This window comes from Engraulis encrasicolus, chromosome 13, assembly GCF_034702125.1.
Source record: "Engraulis encrasicolus isolate BLACKSEA-1 chromosome 13, IST_EnEncr_1.0, whole genome shotgun sequence".
In the NCBI taxonomy this organism is placed as follows: Eukaryota; Metazoa; Chordata; class Actinopteri; order Clupeiformes; family Engraulidae; genus Engraulis; species Engraulis encrasicolus.
The window spans coordinates 49,505,697-49,523,196 of NC_085869.1; the positions used below are offsets into that span (position 1 = coordinate 49,505,697).

Here is a 17,500-nt window from a genome sequence, read left to right on the forward strand (position 1 = left end):
TAAGGAGTGAGAAGAAGTATACTTTGTAGCCTGGTTTTACTGCCGTTTTACTACCCTCACACTAATTTCATATGTACAGAGAGTCTTTTAAAAAATGAAATTTGAAAAAAGGAAAATTGACATCACATCCCGTGAAATATGACACGTTTTGCAAAGCAATTGTAGAAATTACATTTGCAGTACAAGATGTATTTTCAGGGGACCTAGTGAAGGTGGGGTTTGTTATAAAGGTTGCCGCTTTCAAAATAGGCCTCCTGGTTTGTGTTCATAGTACGGTCCTTGGAGAACTTCATAAAATTTGAAGTGGGCCTTTCCCCTCCCCTGCTCTAGACGAATTCAATTTGTACAAGGGCATGATTAAACCAGGCCGGATATTTGGAGGGTAAAGAATATATTTTCAGAGAATTCACTGTACAGATGGTACATTTTCACCCCAAAATACAAAGACCAGAAATCCGTAGTAGTCGAGTACAGTAGGGATTCTTTATTGTACTCGAAGGAAATTGTTCAGCAGCTTAGTATGTTGCATTACACGTAGCTGAGACTCGCTGTAAACAGGACTGCGCAGACATATTTTCAATGTGAAATTATTTTGGAAGAAAAGAGTGGTTTAGTCTCATTCAGCATCATACTCCATATGCTGCTTGGTTGGCCCGTCGGTCAGAAACAGGAATGCTTGTTGGCGGGTTTGCCCGTGATGTACTGTAGCTTTGTTGAGCTTGCTTTTGTTTCTTTGCGGCTGTTGAAAATTCATGGTATTCGTAAAACGTCTTTGAGAATGTTCGAGAACATTGAGGATGGCATGTCGTCTCACTTGAATCTCTACAAAGACTCGCTTTTAACTGTTACTCAGCTTAATCTCAGGCTTGGAACCTGAATGTTCACTGAAAGCACAGCATCAATGAGACCATTGACGCATTAGCAGCCCCTCCAGGTCTTATTCAGCAAAACCTTCATGGCCATGCTGTTGACAATAAAACGCATAAAGACAAGACGAGATGGAACGAGTTAGAGGGAGAGTGAACGCACACACATTGGCGGTTAAAGTCTCCATGAAGACGTTTGGTTTGAAATTCTTAAAGGCAGAAGGCACTTACTGTTTGCCTTTGGTGTGTGTGCGTGTGTGCGTTTATTTTTATGTTTCTCTCTCACACACAGACACACACACACAGACACACACACAGACACACACACAGACACACACACACACAGACACACACACACACACACACACACACACACACACACACATGAGTGATTCTACGATTCGACTGCGCTTTTAAGTCCATGGATTTTATTTCCCAATTCCACTAACTATTAACTGCATCCAATGATGTTTTGGACATTAGCACACATTTATCTTTCATGTAATACAGAAAGTGTAGACAAGGCATTATTTCCCTCAGCAAGAATGAATATTTAATACTGATTTTGGGCGTTTTCATGCCATCCTGTTTTCCAAATGTCAGATTCAGTCTTCATATTAGCATGTAAAGAAACTTGTTTTGCCCAAGACGATTGCAAATGTTGATTCACAGTAATCAGCACAATATGACAAAACTGTCAGAAAGACCACTGTGCTTTCCATTATACATGAAATTTGCCATTTTGTGTGTGTCTACGAAAACTGTGTTAACCGTGTCACGTTCTGAAACCACCTACATAAATCAGTAATGGTTTGGTCTTAGCCCATACGAATAACATCACGTGATGTCATAACCTCTTTGGCAGGATATGGGAAGACTTTTTGGTAAGTTTTGAGCTCCATCCTTCCATAATTTAATCCATTCTTTTTCATGTTCTCATAACGGGAAAATTGCCTGTCAACTGTGTTATCAACATATTCATAAGAATCTGAATTAGAAATCACATGTAGAAAAACACAGATAAAGCATACAAATACATGAATTGATGAAGTTGTTGTGGTGGAACTTCTGAGGTCCTCAGTTAGCACAACACCATAAAAATGGCTGAAATGTCAAGCCGTGTTACCGTCAATGGTGTTACGCATCAGCTAGGACAGTTGAGGAGGAGTATGTTTTTGCCAATTTATCTCCATATTGACAGACAAACAAAGAAAATAATTTGTGTTCTAGGGAGATAGGTTCGTCTGCTCAATTTTTTCTCCTAAAAAGTGCCGACTTGTTCCCCTACACTGTTGACCGTAACACAGTTGAGTGACACGGTTGACTGTTTTGAAAGTGTTTTTGTACTATTGATCCCTTATGTGTTGGAAAAATCCTATGAACAGACACTAGGGATTATCTCTGGAGAAGGAAGTCTTGTGTAAGGAGGGTGACTAAATTCAAATCAGATGTTACAGGGATTTATAATGAAAAATGTGTCAGTCTTTATCACAGTGAATAATAAAATCCTACTTATGAAGCTCAACAATCACATTTTCTATATCATTTGCACAGATTAATGACAACATTATTGTTAAGGGACATAAGCACTTTCAAACGTATGTTGTTTCAACTCTGTAGTAATTTTATATATGTTTAAAATGACATAGTATTTGTCCATAACACTGTTGACAAAATAATCAAGCAAATGTTCGCTTTCATTAGAGTATTTATCAAATGATTTAAGATTAAGCTTGGCAATTTGTTTGTTTGGAAACTTAAATATATACACTATGTAAACATCTAGGTCATTTAGTTGAAAAAAAAATACTGATAATTGACGTTTTGCTTTTGCTAAAAGCGCAGTCGAATCGTAGAATCATTCACATACAGAAACTGTGTATGTTCGCTTGTGTGTATATGTCTTTAAGAGAGCAAAAGAGAATATGTATGTGTGTGTGTGTGTGTGTGCTTACACTTGCGTGCGTGCATGTGTGTACTGAATATGGAGTCCTTCGCTCTGAAGACGTTTCTTGCATTCATGAAGTCAGAAGAGCTGCATGGCCTGCGGCGGAGATAATGAAAAGGCCGTAACCACAGCAAGCAGAGCGCGAGGCGAGCGTCACCTCCACCGAGGCCGCCAGAGTCATGCAGCGATGTGTCATCGTCATTCGTTAGGAAGTAAGCAAGTGTGCAAAGCAGGCCAGCGAGGCAGTTACATGAAGCAGGGGCAGGAAGAATGTGTGGATGCTGTGATCAGTCCTCCACAGCATGCTGCGCGCGCGCGTGTCTGTGTGTGCACGCACATGCGTCTCTCTCTCTCTCTCTCTCTCTCTCTCTCTCTCTCTCTCTCTCTCTCTCTCTCTGTCTCTCTCTCTGTCTCTCTCTCTCTCTCTCTCTCTCTCTCTCTCTCTCTCTCTCTCTCTCTCTCTGTATGTGTGTGTGTACCCTCCTGGCTGGTGTCCTTGAGCCAAAAGTTGGAGGCCAGAACAGCAGCCCTGTAACAGATGCAGGGCACCTGGGTCTGATACAGCATTTATGTGTGTGTGTGTGTGTGTGTGTGTGTGTGTGTGTGTGTGTGTGTGTGTGTGTGTGTGTGTGTGTGTGTGTGTGTGTGTGTGTGTGTGTGTGTGTGTGTGTGTGTGTGTGTGTGTGTGTGTGTGTGTGTGTTTGTGTTTGTGTTTGTGTTTGTGTGTTTGTGACCTCCGGAAGGACAGAACAGGTGAAGCGTCGTGATCTGGTCCGAGGGCACCTGGCTGTCTGTGTGTGTGTTTATCCGCTCCTGTGTGTGAAACAGAGACAAGCTGTGGTGTGCGTGTGTGTGTGTTTAGGACATGGCTGATTTCTCCAGTCTAATGCCCTGTGTGAGTGGTGCGGTGAGGCGGTGTGTCCTAATTGGGGCTGCGAGGGGCAGCAGACAGGCAGACAGCAGGACACAGTGGCCTCTGGCAACGCCTGCTGAGCAGCTAAGAGAAGTGGAGAAGCGAGGGAGGGAGGGAGGGAGGGATGAAGGAGCGCATGTGTGAGAGAAAGAGGGAGAGAAAGAGAGAGAGAGAGAAAGTCAATGAGCTGCTAAGACAAGTGGACAGAGGAAAGAAAGGAAGAGTGAGAGGAGTGCATTGAGAAAAAGAAAAGACTGATGAGCTAAGACAAGCAGTCAGAATGCAAAGGAGGGATGGAGAAAGTGATGAAGCAGTGAAAGAATGAGAGGCAGGGAGAGAGGAGAGGGATGAAATATATGTGAGAGAGTGTATGTAAGGGAGAGAGTGAGAGGGGAGAAGAAAGGGATGATGGAGTGTTTTGGGGAGAGAGAGAGAGGAGTAAATGCAGGGAAGGGAAAGACGGATGAAAGAATGAAAGAAATGGGTGGGAATGGAGGTGGAGAGTACATGTGTTCTTAAAATCTGATGGAGGATGGTGAAACTGGGGATTAAAGGTGTGAAAAAAAGAGATGGAGAGCAATGAAGTGTGTACGGTGTACATACTGTACTGGATATGGGAAGAAGAGGGGGGTGAGAAACATGAAAGAACATTTGAGAAAACAGACAGTACATGTGTTTTTAAAAGACAGTAAGGACAGAACATTTGTTTTTAAAGACATAGTAAGGACAGTACATTGGGAATAAAAGGATTGGAAAGGTTGGGGATTTACGAATCGTGGAATGTGAAAGAATGTGTACTGTATACATGTGTGAAGGACAGCTGAAGAATTAAGTTAAAGGTAGTGAAGTGAAAGAAAAAGGAAACAACTTGACAGTGGAAGGAATTAGGAGAGAACGAAAAGGAGAGAGCAACATTTAGAACGAGTGAGAGAAAGGGAAAGAGAAAAGAAAAAGCAGGAAGGAAGAGAGAGAGAAGGTCACTGAAGGGGACTTGCATGGGACAAGAGTGTGTGCGTGCGTTTGTGTGTGCCAACAGGACTGCACAAATAGGTCAGGACACCCGGGGCCCAAAAATTGGTCCTCTTTATATTGTATGAACTGGGTGGCGGGCCTTTAAGATGACTTTGTCTCAGGCCTGGCTGTCAGTGGCACTCAGTGTGTGTTAGTGTGCGCACGCACGTGTGTATGTGTGTGTTAGTTTGTGAGCTTTTGTGGTGTGTGTGCATGTGTGTGCATGTGTGTGTTTGGTAGCTGGCCTGTGGAGACCCATACTGTGTAGCTTGTCACCACTGGCATTCGGTCAGGAGACCACAACCTGATTCCTTTCATCCTCATGTTCACTACAGTGAATGGAAACCCATGTCAGAGTGGCTGTCCTTTACTTTACTTTACTTTACTTTACTTTACTTTACTTTACTTTACTTTACTTTACTTTACTTTACTTTACTTTACTTTACTTTACTTTACTTTACTTTACTTTACTTTACTTTACCACTACCACAATGTCTGTCATGGTTAAAAGTTCACCCAAAAGGAGACACATAATGCACACAAACACTACTGTTGCCGTTGACTCTAAGACCAAAAAAGCCAAAGCTAAAGCTGAGTGTTTTTCTATTTCTCGGCCTGTGAGTGCTGCTGATGTGCATTTATGTGAGCTGATCAGACGCCTCAATTTCCTTTGGGATCAATAAAAGTACTCTACTCTACTCAACAGTATGAGTTTGTCAAATGGCCAGGTGAAAAACGGTCCTTTAACACCCGCTTGAGATCTGAGCCAGCAACATTGCCCTGTTTTGTCATTGAGCATACACACCAGGCCTATAAAAACATTCTGGGTTTACAAAAGCCAGAAAACACCCAATGTCAGAAAAATATATCATGTTTTTAGCTTGAAACATTCAGAGCAAAGTAGTCGTCTTTGTAATTCCACCCAGGACAGGTCACAAAAAAAATGGAACGTTCCTCCTGGAAACCAATGACACTTGGAAATCTGTGACACCATGTCACCCTGTGCAAACAGCATATCCAGTAGCAAGCTTTTTGAATGAGACGATGGTCTGATGCATAAACCTATCGCTAGCGAGCTGTTTATCTCAGTGAGGGACAGGTGCACACACTGCATAGATGCATAGATGACACACGCGCCAACAGCAAACCTGACACCTCTCTCGCACCTCTCACACATGCAGGTGTCCTGCAAGCTGGATTTGAGGCAGCAGTTACTTTGTGGAATAGACCGTTCCTCAGAATTGTCTAGCTGACTAGTGGCTGCCTGAAAAAGCAATACATTCTGGGATGTCTTGACTTGAGAAAGTGGCTGTCACTGTTTCTCAAAGGGAAGTATGCACCTCTGGTAGTGCCTCAGTCTTGAAGTTGTGCACTCACAAGAAGAGGCTGAAAACCTCTCAAGCGTTTCAAATGATCAAGAATAGAACAGTGAACGTTATAGCAGTTCCATTTCAGCTGCTCCCTTCTTATTTCCGGCTTATTTTAAACAGTAAACACACTAGTTTTGCAGTATTGCTGTTGTGGTGCAAGTTGAAAACGACAACAAAATTATATTGATATCAGTTCATTAACCCATTGCAACATTCCGGCTCATGAGATTTGATGATAAATGATATTAACAATCTTAAGTAGGAGCTGAATGAACACATTCTAATGCAAGATGAGGGTCTTAGCATTTAAATGCAACTTATTGCATGTTTTTATGTGCTTCAGAGGCTAAGATATTAAGGTTTTTATAGGCTAAGGGCAACTTCTCTTAAAAAGGGCTTTGGCATTCAGCAGCATTTTTTGCAGGTGCTTTAGATGTCAATGGGTTAAAGTACACACATTGTAGTCAAAAGCTCTGAAAGCAACACTAACTTAATGACCACAAATAATGATTTAGTTGTGGTGAGTTATTTTAAGCTATTTACAACTGGGAAGCAACAACATACCATACATACCGGTATTATGCTAAGCATGCACGGCTTTCCCATGCCCGTAATGAAAAGCCTAGCATGAGGGTGGAATGTGAAGGATTCTGGGTATTTTGTGATGGCAAGGATGCAGCAAGTGCAACCTTGAAGCTTCTACGAATCAAGAGTGAGGGACTTGGTAAAATGTTGACACATACTTCACTTTGGAACAGTATTTGGTGAGTAGCGATGATGTGGAACGCTTGCAAATGAGGTGTTACTCATAGAGCAGCACACTTCACTTAGATAAATGGCACTTAAAGAAATATTTGAATGTCACCTTACTACGCCACATTATGTAATGTGGCACAATGTTGTTCAACTTCAAAGAAATCTCTCCATCACCCAGGTCACCATTTCAAGTCACTAACTCACTCGTCTGTAACTATCCAGGTGATTTTGTCAGACCTGTTGTTGGCTCTAGTTCAAGAAATGGAGGAAACGGGCACTGACGAGCTAGTGAAGGCAAAACAAAACCAATATGAACTTGACACAGCGGCACATCTTGGACAGTCTCACAGACATCAGCTAGGTTAACAAATGTCACCATTTGACCCTGCCATGGCTTAACGGTAGGGCACTGGGTTACTATGCCGGCAACCAGGGTTCGATTCCGGCTCGGGTCATTTGCCGATATCTCCCCGTCTCTCTTTCTCCCCACTCATTTCCTGACTGTCCTTCACAATCCTGTCAAGAATAAAGGCGAAAAACCCCAGAAAATACTTAAAAAACAAAACAAATGTCACTATTTGAAGTCCAGGCTAGCCACGCTGCTCAGATGGTTTCTCGCCAGCCTATTCTGGCCTCCAGCCATGATGAGTAGAGGAAACTGAGTGACCGTTGGGCCAATGTTGTGGGTGTGATGAGGTTGTAAGGGGTGTGGGAGGAGGGAAGTCTGGGCTGTGTATGGGTAAAGGGTTGGAGAGATGGGGGGGTGGGGGAGGGGGGGGGGGGGGGGGGGGGGGGGGGGGGGGGGGGGGCACTATGAGTTTAATCACTGCGGAGATGAAAGAAGAGGTCGGCCACTGCCATCAAACTCGATGATGGTGTGGTGGGGGGTGGGGGGGTAGGGGTTCAAGTTAAGGGGGCCAGCCCCGCACTGCTCCGTTATTCCACCCAACCCCTCCCTTTGATATGAGCACCCAGTGACCCGTGACTGATTTGTTTGAGGGGGGTGTTGGATGGTGGTGAGGTGGGTCTGTCGTGTGTGTGCGTGTGCGCGTGTGCGCGTGCGCGCGTGCGTGCGTGCGCGTGTGTGTAGGGGGTTCTGTTATGTAAGCAGGAAGTGTGACTCGATGCTTGCATTCCTCCCCTGTGGCTTGCTCTCTCTCTCTCTCTCTCTCTCTCTCTCTCTCTCTCTCTCTCTCTCTCTCTCACGCTCTCTCTCACGCTCTCTCTCACGCTCTCTCTCTCTCTCTCTCTCTCTCTCGCTCTCGCTCTCCCTCTCCCTCTCCATCTCTTCTCCTTTTTTCCACTCGCTTCTTTCCATTTTTTTCTTCAGGCTGTCATCGTTTTTCAGCTGTGGATAGAAATCTGCATCTGCTGATTGCTCCAGACCTCCTTGAGAGAGTGGACCACAAACAGAGCCAGCCCCAACGATGTGTCTCGTCATCATTGGAAATGTCTCTGTAACTCTGGACAATTTGCCATCTTTGTTCGACTTAACACGCGGTCATGACTCACACAATGAGAGTCTTTGCATAGCAGAAGTGTAAAAGGATTTGATAAATCAGATTGTCTGAATAAAAAAAGTGTCTTATTTATAAGCGATATGCATGCTTTTCCAGAGGAGCACTACATCTCAGTTCAGTTCAGCATGCCAGCAGGCGCATCATAATAGTTGGGTAAAGTAGGACTCAGTCATCAGGGCCCCACATGCTATATGTGGAGGGTGCCCACACTGAGTCGTATATACAGTATGTTTGTCAGTTAATGAGCTGGGGGTGGGGGGTCCGCTGCGGCTGGGTGTACACATACATAGGGCCCAGAATTTAGTGCTTACAACCCTGAATGCCGACCTGGTCTTCAGCGCACTGTCACCCTCACACCATAAATTGCGGTGCTGGCTGGCTGACAGTGGAGTGTTTCACTGGTCTGGGGATGGCTAGCGGGTGACTCAGCCAGCGCAGTGCAGGCAGCAGCGGGCTTTTAATGGCTGGACCTTGACAGGGAGAGAGGGGTCACGCTAAGGAATGACCACTCCGACAGACTCACTCTCTCTCGCTCTCGCTCTTGCTCTTGCTCTCTCTCTCTCTCTCTCTCTCTCTCTCTCTCTCTCTCTCTCTCTCTCTCTCTCTCTCTCTCTCTCTCTGTCTGTCTGTAGTCCAGACCGGTCTGTTCATCGTCAGACTTGTCTGTCTGTCTCTGTCTGTGTCTTGTGTTGTTGTGGCTCTGTCTGCCTGTCTGTCTGCCTGCCTGCCTGCCTGTGTCTGTATGTGTCTCTGATTCTCTCACTCTCTCTTTTTCTCTTTCTGCTTGTCTCTCTCGATGTCTGTTGCTGTGACTCGGTGTCTCCTTGTCTGTCTGTCTGTCTGTCTTTCATCCTGACCTGTCTCTGTCCTTCATCCTGACCTGTCTCTGTCTGTCCCTGTGACCCACTGGCTCCATCGTGTCTGCTCGCCCAGTGCTAAGAGACAGAGCGCGGTTGTGTGTGGCGGGATATCATCATAAAAAAAGAGATGCGTTGTATTCACCACCAAGTACTAATTTGGGTTGGCTCAGCCCATGCTCAGGAGACCAGGCTCCAGTTCTGTAGGGCAGGATATCACAATAATGAAAAGAGATTTCATTCACCAAATTGGACATCCTTTTGTTTGTTTGGGTACGTCCAGACGAGTATCGAATTGATGGATTGAGGTACAGACCATGACTGTGTCTAAATGCAATTTTCACTCTGTTCCTTGCGAAAGAAGAATAGAGACAAACTGAGGCAAAAAGTATAAATATAGACTATGACCTTATTACCTCCGCCAAGGACGTTATGTTTTCGGTCGCGTTGGTTTGTCTGTCTGTCTGTCATTCTGTCTGTACAAGTTCTGACAACTCGGATTTCACTGAAACTTTGTGGAGTTGTTGGAAATGACAAAAGGAACAAGTCATTACATTTTGGTGGTGATCCGGATCACAATAGGGTGAATTTTGACATTCCAGTTTCTAACTCATCAAAAACAAGTCAAAAAGACTTGAAAAAAATGTGTATTCTGTCAAACAGCTCCTTTGGCGGAGGTCTGCACTCTCTGAGTGCATTTCTAGTGTTTGTATTGTTTTGGGTTTTTTGAGAGCGCGCACAGACACACACACACACACACACACACACACACACACACACACACACACACACACACACACACACACACACACACACACACACACACACACACACACACACACACACACACACACCTTTTTATGTTTTCAAGTCATTGGATTCTTCCCTACCCCACTAGTTTGGACTTTTTAAGACTTGAACGCCAGGTTGAACTCCTGTTTTCTCATTGCCTTTGTTTGTTTGCAACTGCTTTACAGCTGCATCATGTAAAACCATTGATGGTACGCCTCGGAGAACAGCAAGAGAGAGTAGAGAGTTAGAGGACACTGGAGTTGAAAAGTTTGCTTTACTGTACTTCTCTGGGCTTTCTTGCATCATTTGCATTTTGTGTGTGTGTGTGTGTGTGTGTGTGTGGGGGGGGGGGGGGGGGGGAGGTTGGGTCTCGGAGGAAGTGGCAAGCGTCACTCTGGGAGTTTTGAAAGGCTGATGCGAGCGTTTGATGAGTCATCTACGAGGGTCGGGGGTGGGTTAAGTCTGGGCTAAGATGAGCTGCCAAGGCCGGCCCAGAGGTCCCCGTCGGACGCGAACATTAAATGGACCCGGCCGCCGCAGCGGTGCTGAGGGAAGGTTTCCATGCTTCCTAATCAGGAGTAGCGGCGGGGGTTTGGTGTGTGTTTTTTTTTGGGAGTTATAAATAGCACGGACTATTGGCCCCAAAAGGCCAAACAAACACAAGCACACAAAAAAAATCAGTACAATGATAATCTGCCAGTGTCCAGACAGTCAGAGAGGAGAGACTGGCGTGTTCAGTGTGTCCCAGCCAAGCCACCGTCCGATGGTGGTAGACAAGAGGCGCCCATGAACCCTTGGGGCCCTGTGAATAAAACCCTGGGTGTGAGAAGTAGCCAGTCATGCTTGGGATGGATGAGTCATTTGTTGATCTGGACTAATCCAAACAATGGCCAGATATCTGCCCATTACATTCCTTACTTTAACACAGGGGTGGGGAACTTTTTTCTTCAAATTTTATAAAGTCTGTACTATGAACTGTACTATGGGCTGTACTATGAACACAAATCAGGATTTCCCCTGGGACTTTAGGCCTATATTGAAGGTGGCCACCTTTACAACAGACCCCCTTCACTAGGTTCCCTGAAAATATATTGTGTTGCAATTGCAAATGTAATTTCTAAGATTTCTTTAAAAAACATGTCATATTTCATTTGAAACCGCATAACATTAAAATTGTATTGGGTGCCGGATAGGACCGCCTCACAGGCCATGCGGTCATTGTTTCCCCACCCATTTAAGTTTAACACTACCTCTATTTAGCTGTATTCTATCCAGTGATGGACAACCTGGTTTCATTGGTTAATCCAGTGCCACATATCCAAATGATCTGGATTTACCTGCCCAATTCAATCAGGTCATTGCCATTGACATTGAATTGGATAGGTCATTTGGAGTAGGTGGCACTGGATTATAATAAATAAATCCAGGTTGTCTATCACCAGAGGTGTCAGTCAATGAATATCAGTGTTAATCTTCCCCATGACATGGACCAAATAGTGCAAACTCTGAATCATCTGCTTGTAATAAGAGCTGAATAGTTATAGTGAAAATACTCTGAGGTCCTCTACGTTAGAAGGACATAGGTGTGAAAAACAGCCTTTGATACAGCTTTGATTTAATTAACAGAGTTGACAAGGTTAAGGTTGTATGGCATGACATTGCGTAGTGTAACATTTTACAGCATCAGATAGATATATAGATACACAAACGGATAGATACACAGACGGACAGATAGACAGACAGATACCTTATTTATTCCAAGGGGAAATTCAGGTTCCAATTAGCACTGTATAGATAGAACAGAGTGAACATTATATTATGCAGAGAGGTCATTTGCCCAGACAAACCTGCTGATCTACTGCATGTACATGCAGCAGCAGAATTTTTTTTTTCACCATCACGAGTCCATCTGAAGCCCAAGTATTAGTCACCCTATTTTGCCACCAGTTCCTCAGATGATCTGAAGGGCACATATGGAGGTGGAGCGGCTTGAAAGCTTTCGAGGCAAAGCACTTAGTGACCGCGCACAGTGCAGGTCTCCCTTGGCCACTCGCTGCTGCCCGTCTTCCTTTAAATCCGTGACCATAACTAAAGACTGACGTACACACGTAGCACACCATCCTAGCGTACCCTTAAAAGCCACTTGCTGCCTTTCCGCCATCGCTATAGCAACATATTGTATATGATTTTATACAAACGTCAGTGGGTCCTTTTTAGGTTCTGTTTTGACGTCTTCCTAAAATATTTTTGGGCTATTTTAAGGCTTAGCTATGTGTCCTTTTTTTGCTAAGACTTACTAAGACTAAGAATTACGCTCGTTTTGCAATGGAGAAGTATGTGTGCTAAATTCCATAACCATGAGCATCCTTATGCTGCGCTCTACTTAATATTCTCACAGACTTGCTCACTGACACGTATGTAGCCAGAGGAGAAACGCTAACGCTAATGCATGTCATAAGCATTATTTGACATCCGGCTTTTTTTTTTTTTTTTTAAAGAAAAATCATGTGCAGTACTTGCAGTGTATATAGTATTTTCTATGTAGGTTATTCGTATGTACGCAGCATATAGAATCGTACAAGCCTACTTCCCTAAGCCCATGGCCATAATTAATGTCATTGTGTGTTTGTGTGGAATGATCTCATTATACAGTTGAGCAATTAGGCACAAATGTAATCAGAGGTGGGCCATTGAGCACACAAGTGACACACACACACACACACACACACACACACACACACACACACACACACACACACACACACACACACACACACACACACACACACACACACACACACACACACACACACACACACAGACAGAGAGGGAAATGAGGGTGCTGGGATAAGGGAACATGACAGAAGAATTCTGAGAGAGAGAGAGAGAGAGAGAGCGCAAGAGAGATAGAGACATATTGTGTGTGCGTGCTTGCGTGTTATTATAAAACCATAGTACAGTATACTGTCTTACACTTTCTGTACAGGTCATCCTAATAGTAGAATTAGAGCTTTGCAGGAAATATACAGCATGTTTGCAACAGACTAATTTTAGCATGCCATTGAGATCAGCCCCTTAAATTGTACATGAGAATAACACATAAAAAGTCGAAAGTAAAGGCAAAAAATGTCAGTCGCAACAGTACACATATAATTTCACCAGCCAACTGGCCAAATTGTGGTGAAATATCATTTTGGCTTGTAGAAAAGACCAACTTACTAGCCACTTTGACCGATTATTAGAGAGTGTTTGTTTTGGTCATTATGGTTAGTATCTACAAGCCATTTTAGCTGGTGATGAAAAAAGTTCAATTAGAGCCTTGATGGGTTGTCAGAGTGTAGTTGAAAGTGGTGTTGACTGTCGAGTCGCCCTATGGTCGCCGTCCCCATTTGGTTGTCACCATCCCACTGTGCTCCAGAGTGGTAGCTCTGCTGGCTGACCTGACATGTAGTGACCTGCCACCAGCTCACACCATCATTCAAAGAGATGGAGCCTGTGTGTGTGTACGCGCGTGCATGAATGTGTGTGAGAGAGAGGGAGAGAGCGCGTGCACACACACATACAAGTATTTATTTGGTGTGTAGCTGCGGCTTTGTGTGAGTGTGTGTGTGAGTGTTACAGTGGGGTATGACAATGTGTTGCGTGGGTTGGGTAGTGGAGTGTAGTTAGCCCTCAGCCTTGGCAGCGTGTCTGACCCTGGCAGCACAAATCAGGGGACAGAGGTGGTGAGTCGTGAGTGGAGGGTGGGTGGTGGTGGTGGTGGTGGTGGTGGTAGTGGGGTTCTCTGCCCAGGCTCTGTTGGTAGCCGAGTGGTGAGGTTTTCTGTGTCCTGGCCATAGAGGTAAGAACGGCAACTCGCGGCAGCACTGGAAAATGGCAAGCGCAACCTACATCTTGAGTAGGTACACCTGTGCTCTTCAGTCAATGCATTAACCCATTGATGCCTGATGTTGCGTTGCGCAACACTCAGGCTCATGAGATTTGAGACAACTTCATTAAAATTCTCTGTCTGTTTGAGATGAATGAACACATTCTAATGGAAGATGAGGGTCTTTGCGTTTAAATGCAACTTAGTGTTAACACAATATGTTAAAATGCAAGAAATCTAAGAAATACAACATTTTCTGGGGGAGAACCTCCCAGATACCCGACGAGAATGAGGTGTCCCTTATTTTTTCCCCCAGGGAGTTGGCAACCCTAGTGGTGGGGTGGTGAGTGGTTCTGTGCCTTGGCTCTGTTGGCGGGCAGTTGGTGGTGAGTGTAGAGGGATGGGTGGTGAGGGGTTGTGTGCCCTGGTCCTGCTGGTCAGTGTAGAGTGGTGGGTGGTGGCTGGGTTGGGGTAGCCTTGCGCACCATATACGTACTTCCGCCAAGAGACTTGGCTCTGCACTACGTCTGGTAACTGTTTTCTGTGGAGCGAAACGGTCCTACATTGTAATTTTATCCTACGGTAGGATGTTCTGTCAGACATGTTTGTTAAACAGTCCTACATCGCCAAAGATAGACGTCAGACATGTTTATTCAACAACTTATCCTGATTTTTCCGAAAATGTCCTTCCCGCTTCCTGCAATCGCGTCAGTTCAAACAACCTCCCGACCATGAATACGAAATGAAATGATAGTATTATGGGATGGTCAGGACCATGCTAGGGTTGGGTTGGGGTGGGGTGGGGTGGTGAGGTGTTTTCTGTACCCTGGCCCTGTCAGTGGCACAGATGATTCAGGCACCGCCAGAACAGAAGGTCATTATGCCCCATGAGCTCATCTGCTGCATTGTGCGTTTCCCTCTTTTCATTTCATAGCCTTTCCTTTCCATTTTTTTCTTTCTTTTTCTTTCTTTCTTTATTTCTTTCTTTCACCTTTTCTTTTTTTCTTTCTTGCCTTTTTTCTGTGTCAATTTCTCTTCCTTTTTCCTTTTGCGTTAATTTGTTCCATCCTTTCTTTTTGTCTTTCTCTTCTCCCTTTCTTTATTATCCTATCTCTGTCTCTTAATCCTTTTCATTTCTCCCTCTCTCACTCTCTCTCTCTCTGTCTTTGTTTCTCTGTCTATCGCCATCTGTCTTTGGCTCTCTGTCTGTCTCTCTGTCTGTCTCTCTGCCTGTCTCTCTGCCTGTCTCTCTGTCTGTCTCTCTGTCTGCCTGTATGTCTGTTACTCTGTCTGTCTATTTCTCTGTCTTTTTCTGTCTCACTGTCTTTCTCTGGCCTCCAGTCTCTTACCCGATGCTCAGGTTTTTGTTTTGCCCAATTGGTTTTGATCTTTGTTCACTCTCTCTTCGTTAATCTCTTTGCTCTCTGTATGTCTGTCTCTCTCTCTCACACACACACACTCTTGTCCTCCTTCTCACACTCTCTTGTTCTCCTTCTCTCACTCTGTTTTTCCATCGTGGGTTTTCCAGTACCTCAAATGTGTGTTGTCTCCTATTTCTCTCCTGTTCAATTGATTCTCCTCTTTGTTCACACTCTCCTTCCCTGTCGTGCACACTTTCCTATCTGCTGTGTTGTGATTCAAGGTATTTAATGGTCCCCCATTTATATTTAAAAGCTGAATTTTAATGACGAACATTAGCATGAAGAGGCAGCTCTCTCTCTCTCTCTCTCTCTCTCTCTCTCTCTCTCTCTCTCTCTCTCTCTCTCCCTCTCTCTCTCTCTCTCTCTCTCTCTCTCTCTCTCTCTCTCTCTCTCTCTCTCTCTCTCTCTCTCTCTCTCTCTCTCTCTATCTCTCTGATACTGAAAGGGAGATAGAGAAAGGGAGAGGGAGAGGCTTTGGAGAGAGTATGTTAGGGAAAGCGTGGACGAGAGAGAGGGGGAGAGAGGGGAGTAGGTGGGTGATGGCGAAAGGGAAGAAAAAGAAGAAGAGGGGGTGAGAGGAGGGCAGAGAGAGAGATAGATGGGGTGAGAATGAGAGAGAGGAAGAGGATGATGAGGGGGAGGGTTGTGGGGGTGTTGGCATGGTAATTATGGCTGAGTCACAGGTACCACATTAGTGAGGTGTCTGTGTGTCTGTGTGCATGAGTTGTTTGTTTCTATTTGGGAGTGTGTTTGGGAGCCAGACGATGTGTGCTCATTTGTTTTGCCTGTGTGTGTGTAGTTCTGTTTGTGTGATGCACACTGCTACAGAAGCTCACAGTAACAGAATGGCATGCTGTCACACTACTTTGCTGGACAGCTAAGGTTCTTAGATGCGTCCTAGCATCTCTATAAGAGGGTATGTCTGTCCGTCTGAAACGCTTTCTTTAAATTGTAATTTCCTCCTGTATCCACAGGGAGGCAGTGCATTGACAGACGCATCTTTGTCTGCCTGACGGACTTTTTTCTAAGATCTATCGTCTTTATACCCTATTGATCCCAAAGCCCAGTTGTCTTCCCTCTCCTTTTATTTGTGTGTTTCTGTCCCTGTCTCTTTGGCCAGCATCCGGTTTGCATGTCTTTTTCCCTCGCTCTGCCACATTGGAATTCTAATGGGTTCCCATTTGTTTCCCTCTTCTCCGTGTGTGTGTGTGTGTGTGTGTGTGTGTGTGTGTGTGTGTGTGTGTGTGTGTGTGTGTGTGTGTGTGTGTGTGTGTGTGTGTGTGTGTGTGTGTGTGTGTGTGTGTGTGTGTGTGTGTGTGTGTGTGTGCGTGTGCGTGTGCGTGTGCGCGTGTGTGTGTCTCTATGTCTCTGTGCAGTCTAATGTGTACAACATCCTATTCACTGACACTGCATTGTTGCAACTGTAATATGTATGGTTGTTCCCTAAAACATTAATCTCTTTCTCTCCTCTCACCTTTGTGTCTTTTGAATATAAAGTCTCTCTAGGCCAATGTCTTTATATGTACTGCAGCCTAATGTATGCACTGCTATAGTCTACATCTGATGTGTTGTAAAAAAAAATATTGTTGTGCCTTTGTTAGCTATGACAGTAGAGAAAAGAGAGGAAATGGTTTGGGAGAAAAACATGGGGCAGGTTTGGAAAAAATGTCACAGGCCAGATTCGAATCTGAGTCCCCATGGGCATGTAACTCATATATGCTACAGCCTATTATAGCAGTGTGCCACTGTGCTCCTGTGCACCTTTGTTGTATTTCTAATGTGTTTATCATCATTATTCCCTGACAGCCAGGGGAGTATTCCAAGAACGCGGCTAAGTATTAAACCAGGTTTAGTTATCCGTTAGGCAGGGTAAGGCATCTAATAGAAGAGCCTGGGGTTCTCATTTCTTAACTGAATGACACCTGTTGTCTGTCGATCAGCAAGTTTATCACTTCCCGTAGACTAACTTAGCCACGTTTATTGCTTGAAAGTGTTCTTGGAATCTCAACACGCTGGGGTGGATGTGGCTCAGGTTGTAGAGGGGCCGTTCTGCAACTAGGAGGTTGCAGGTTCAAGCCCTGCTCTGCCTGACCCCATCAGTGTGTCCTTGAGTAAGATACTTATCCCCACATTGCTCCTGGTGTCAGGGTGTGGTACCCTCTATGGCAGCCACTGCTG

The 17,500-nt window shown here is 44.7% G+C and overlaps 1 protein-coding gene across 3 annotated transcripts in view; it reads left to right on the forward strand.

Annotated features, from left to right (window-relative positions):
* The window catches only part of adcy5 (adenylate cyclase 5), a 170,231-nt gene that overhangs the window by 79,681 nt on the left and 73,050 nt on the right, over window positions 1-17,500 (forward strand). The window lies entirely within an intron of this gene.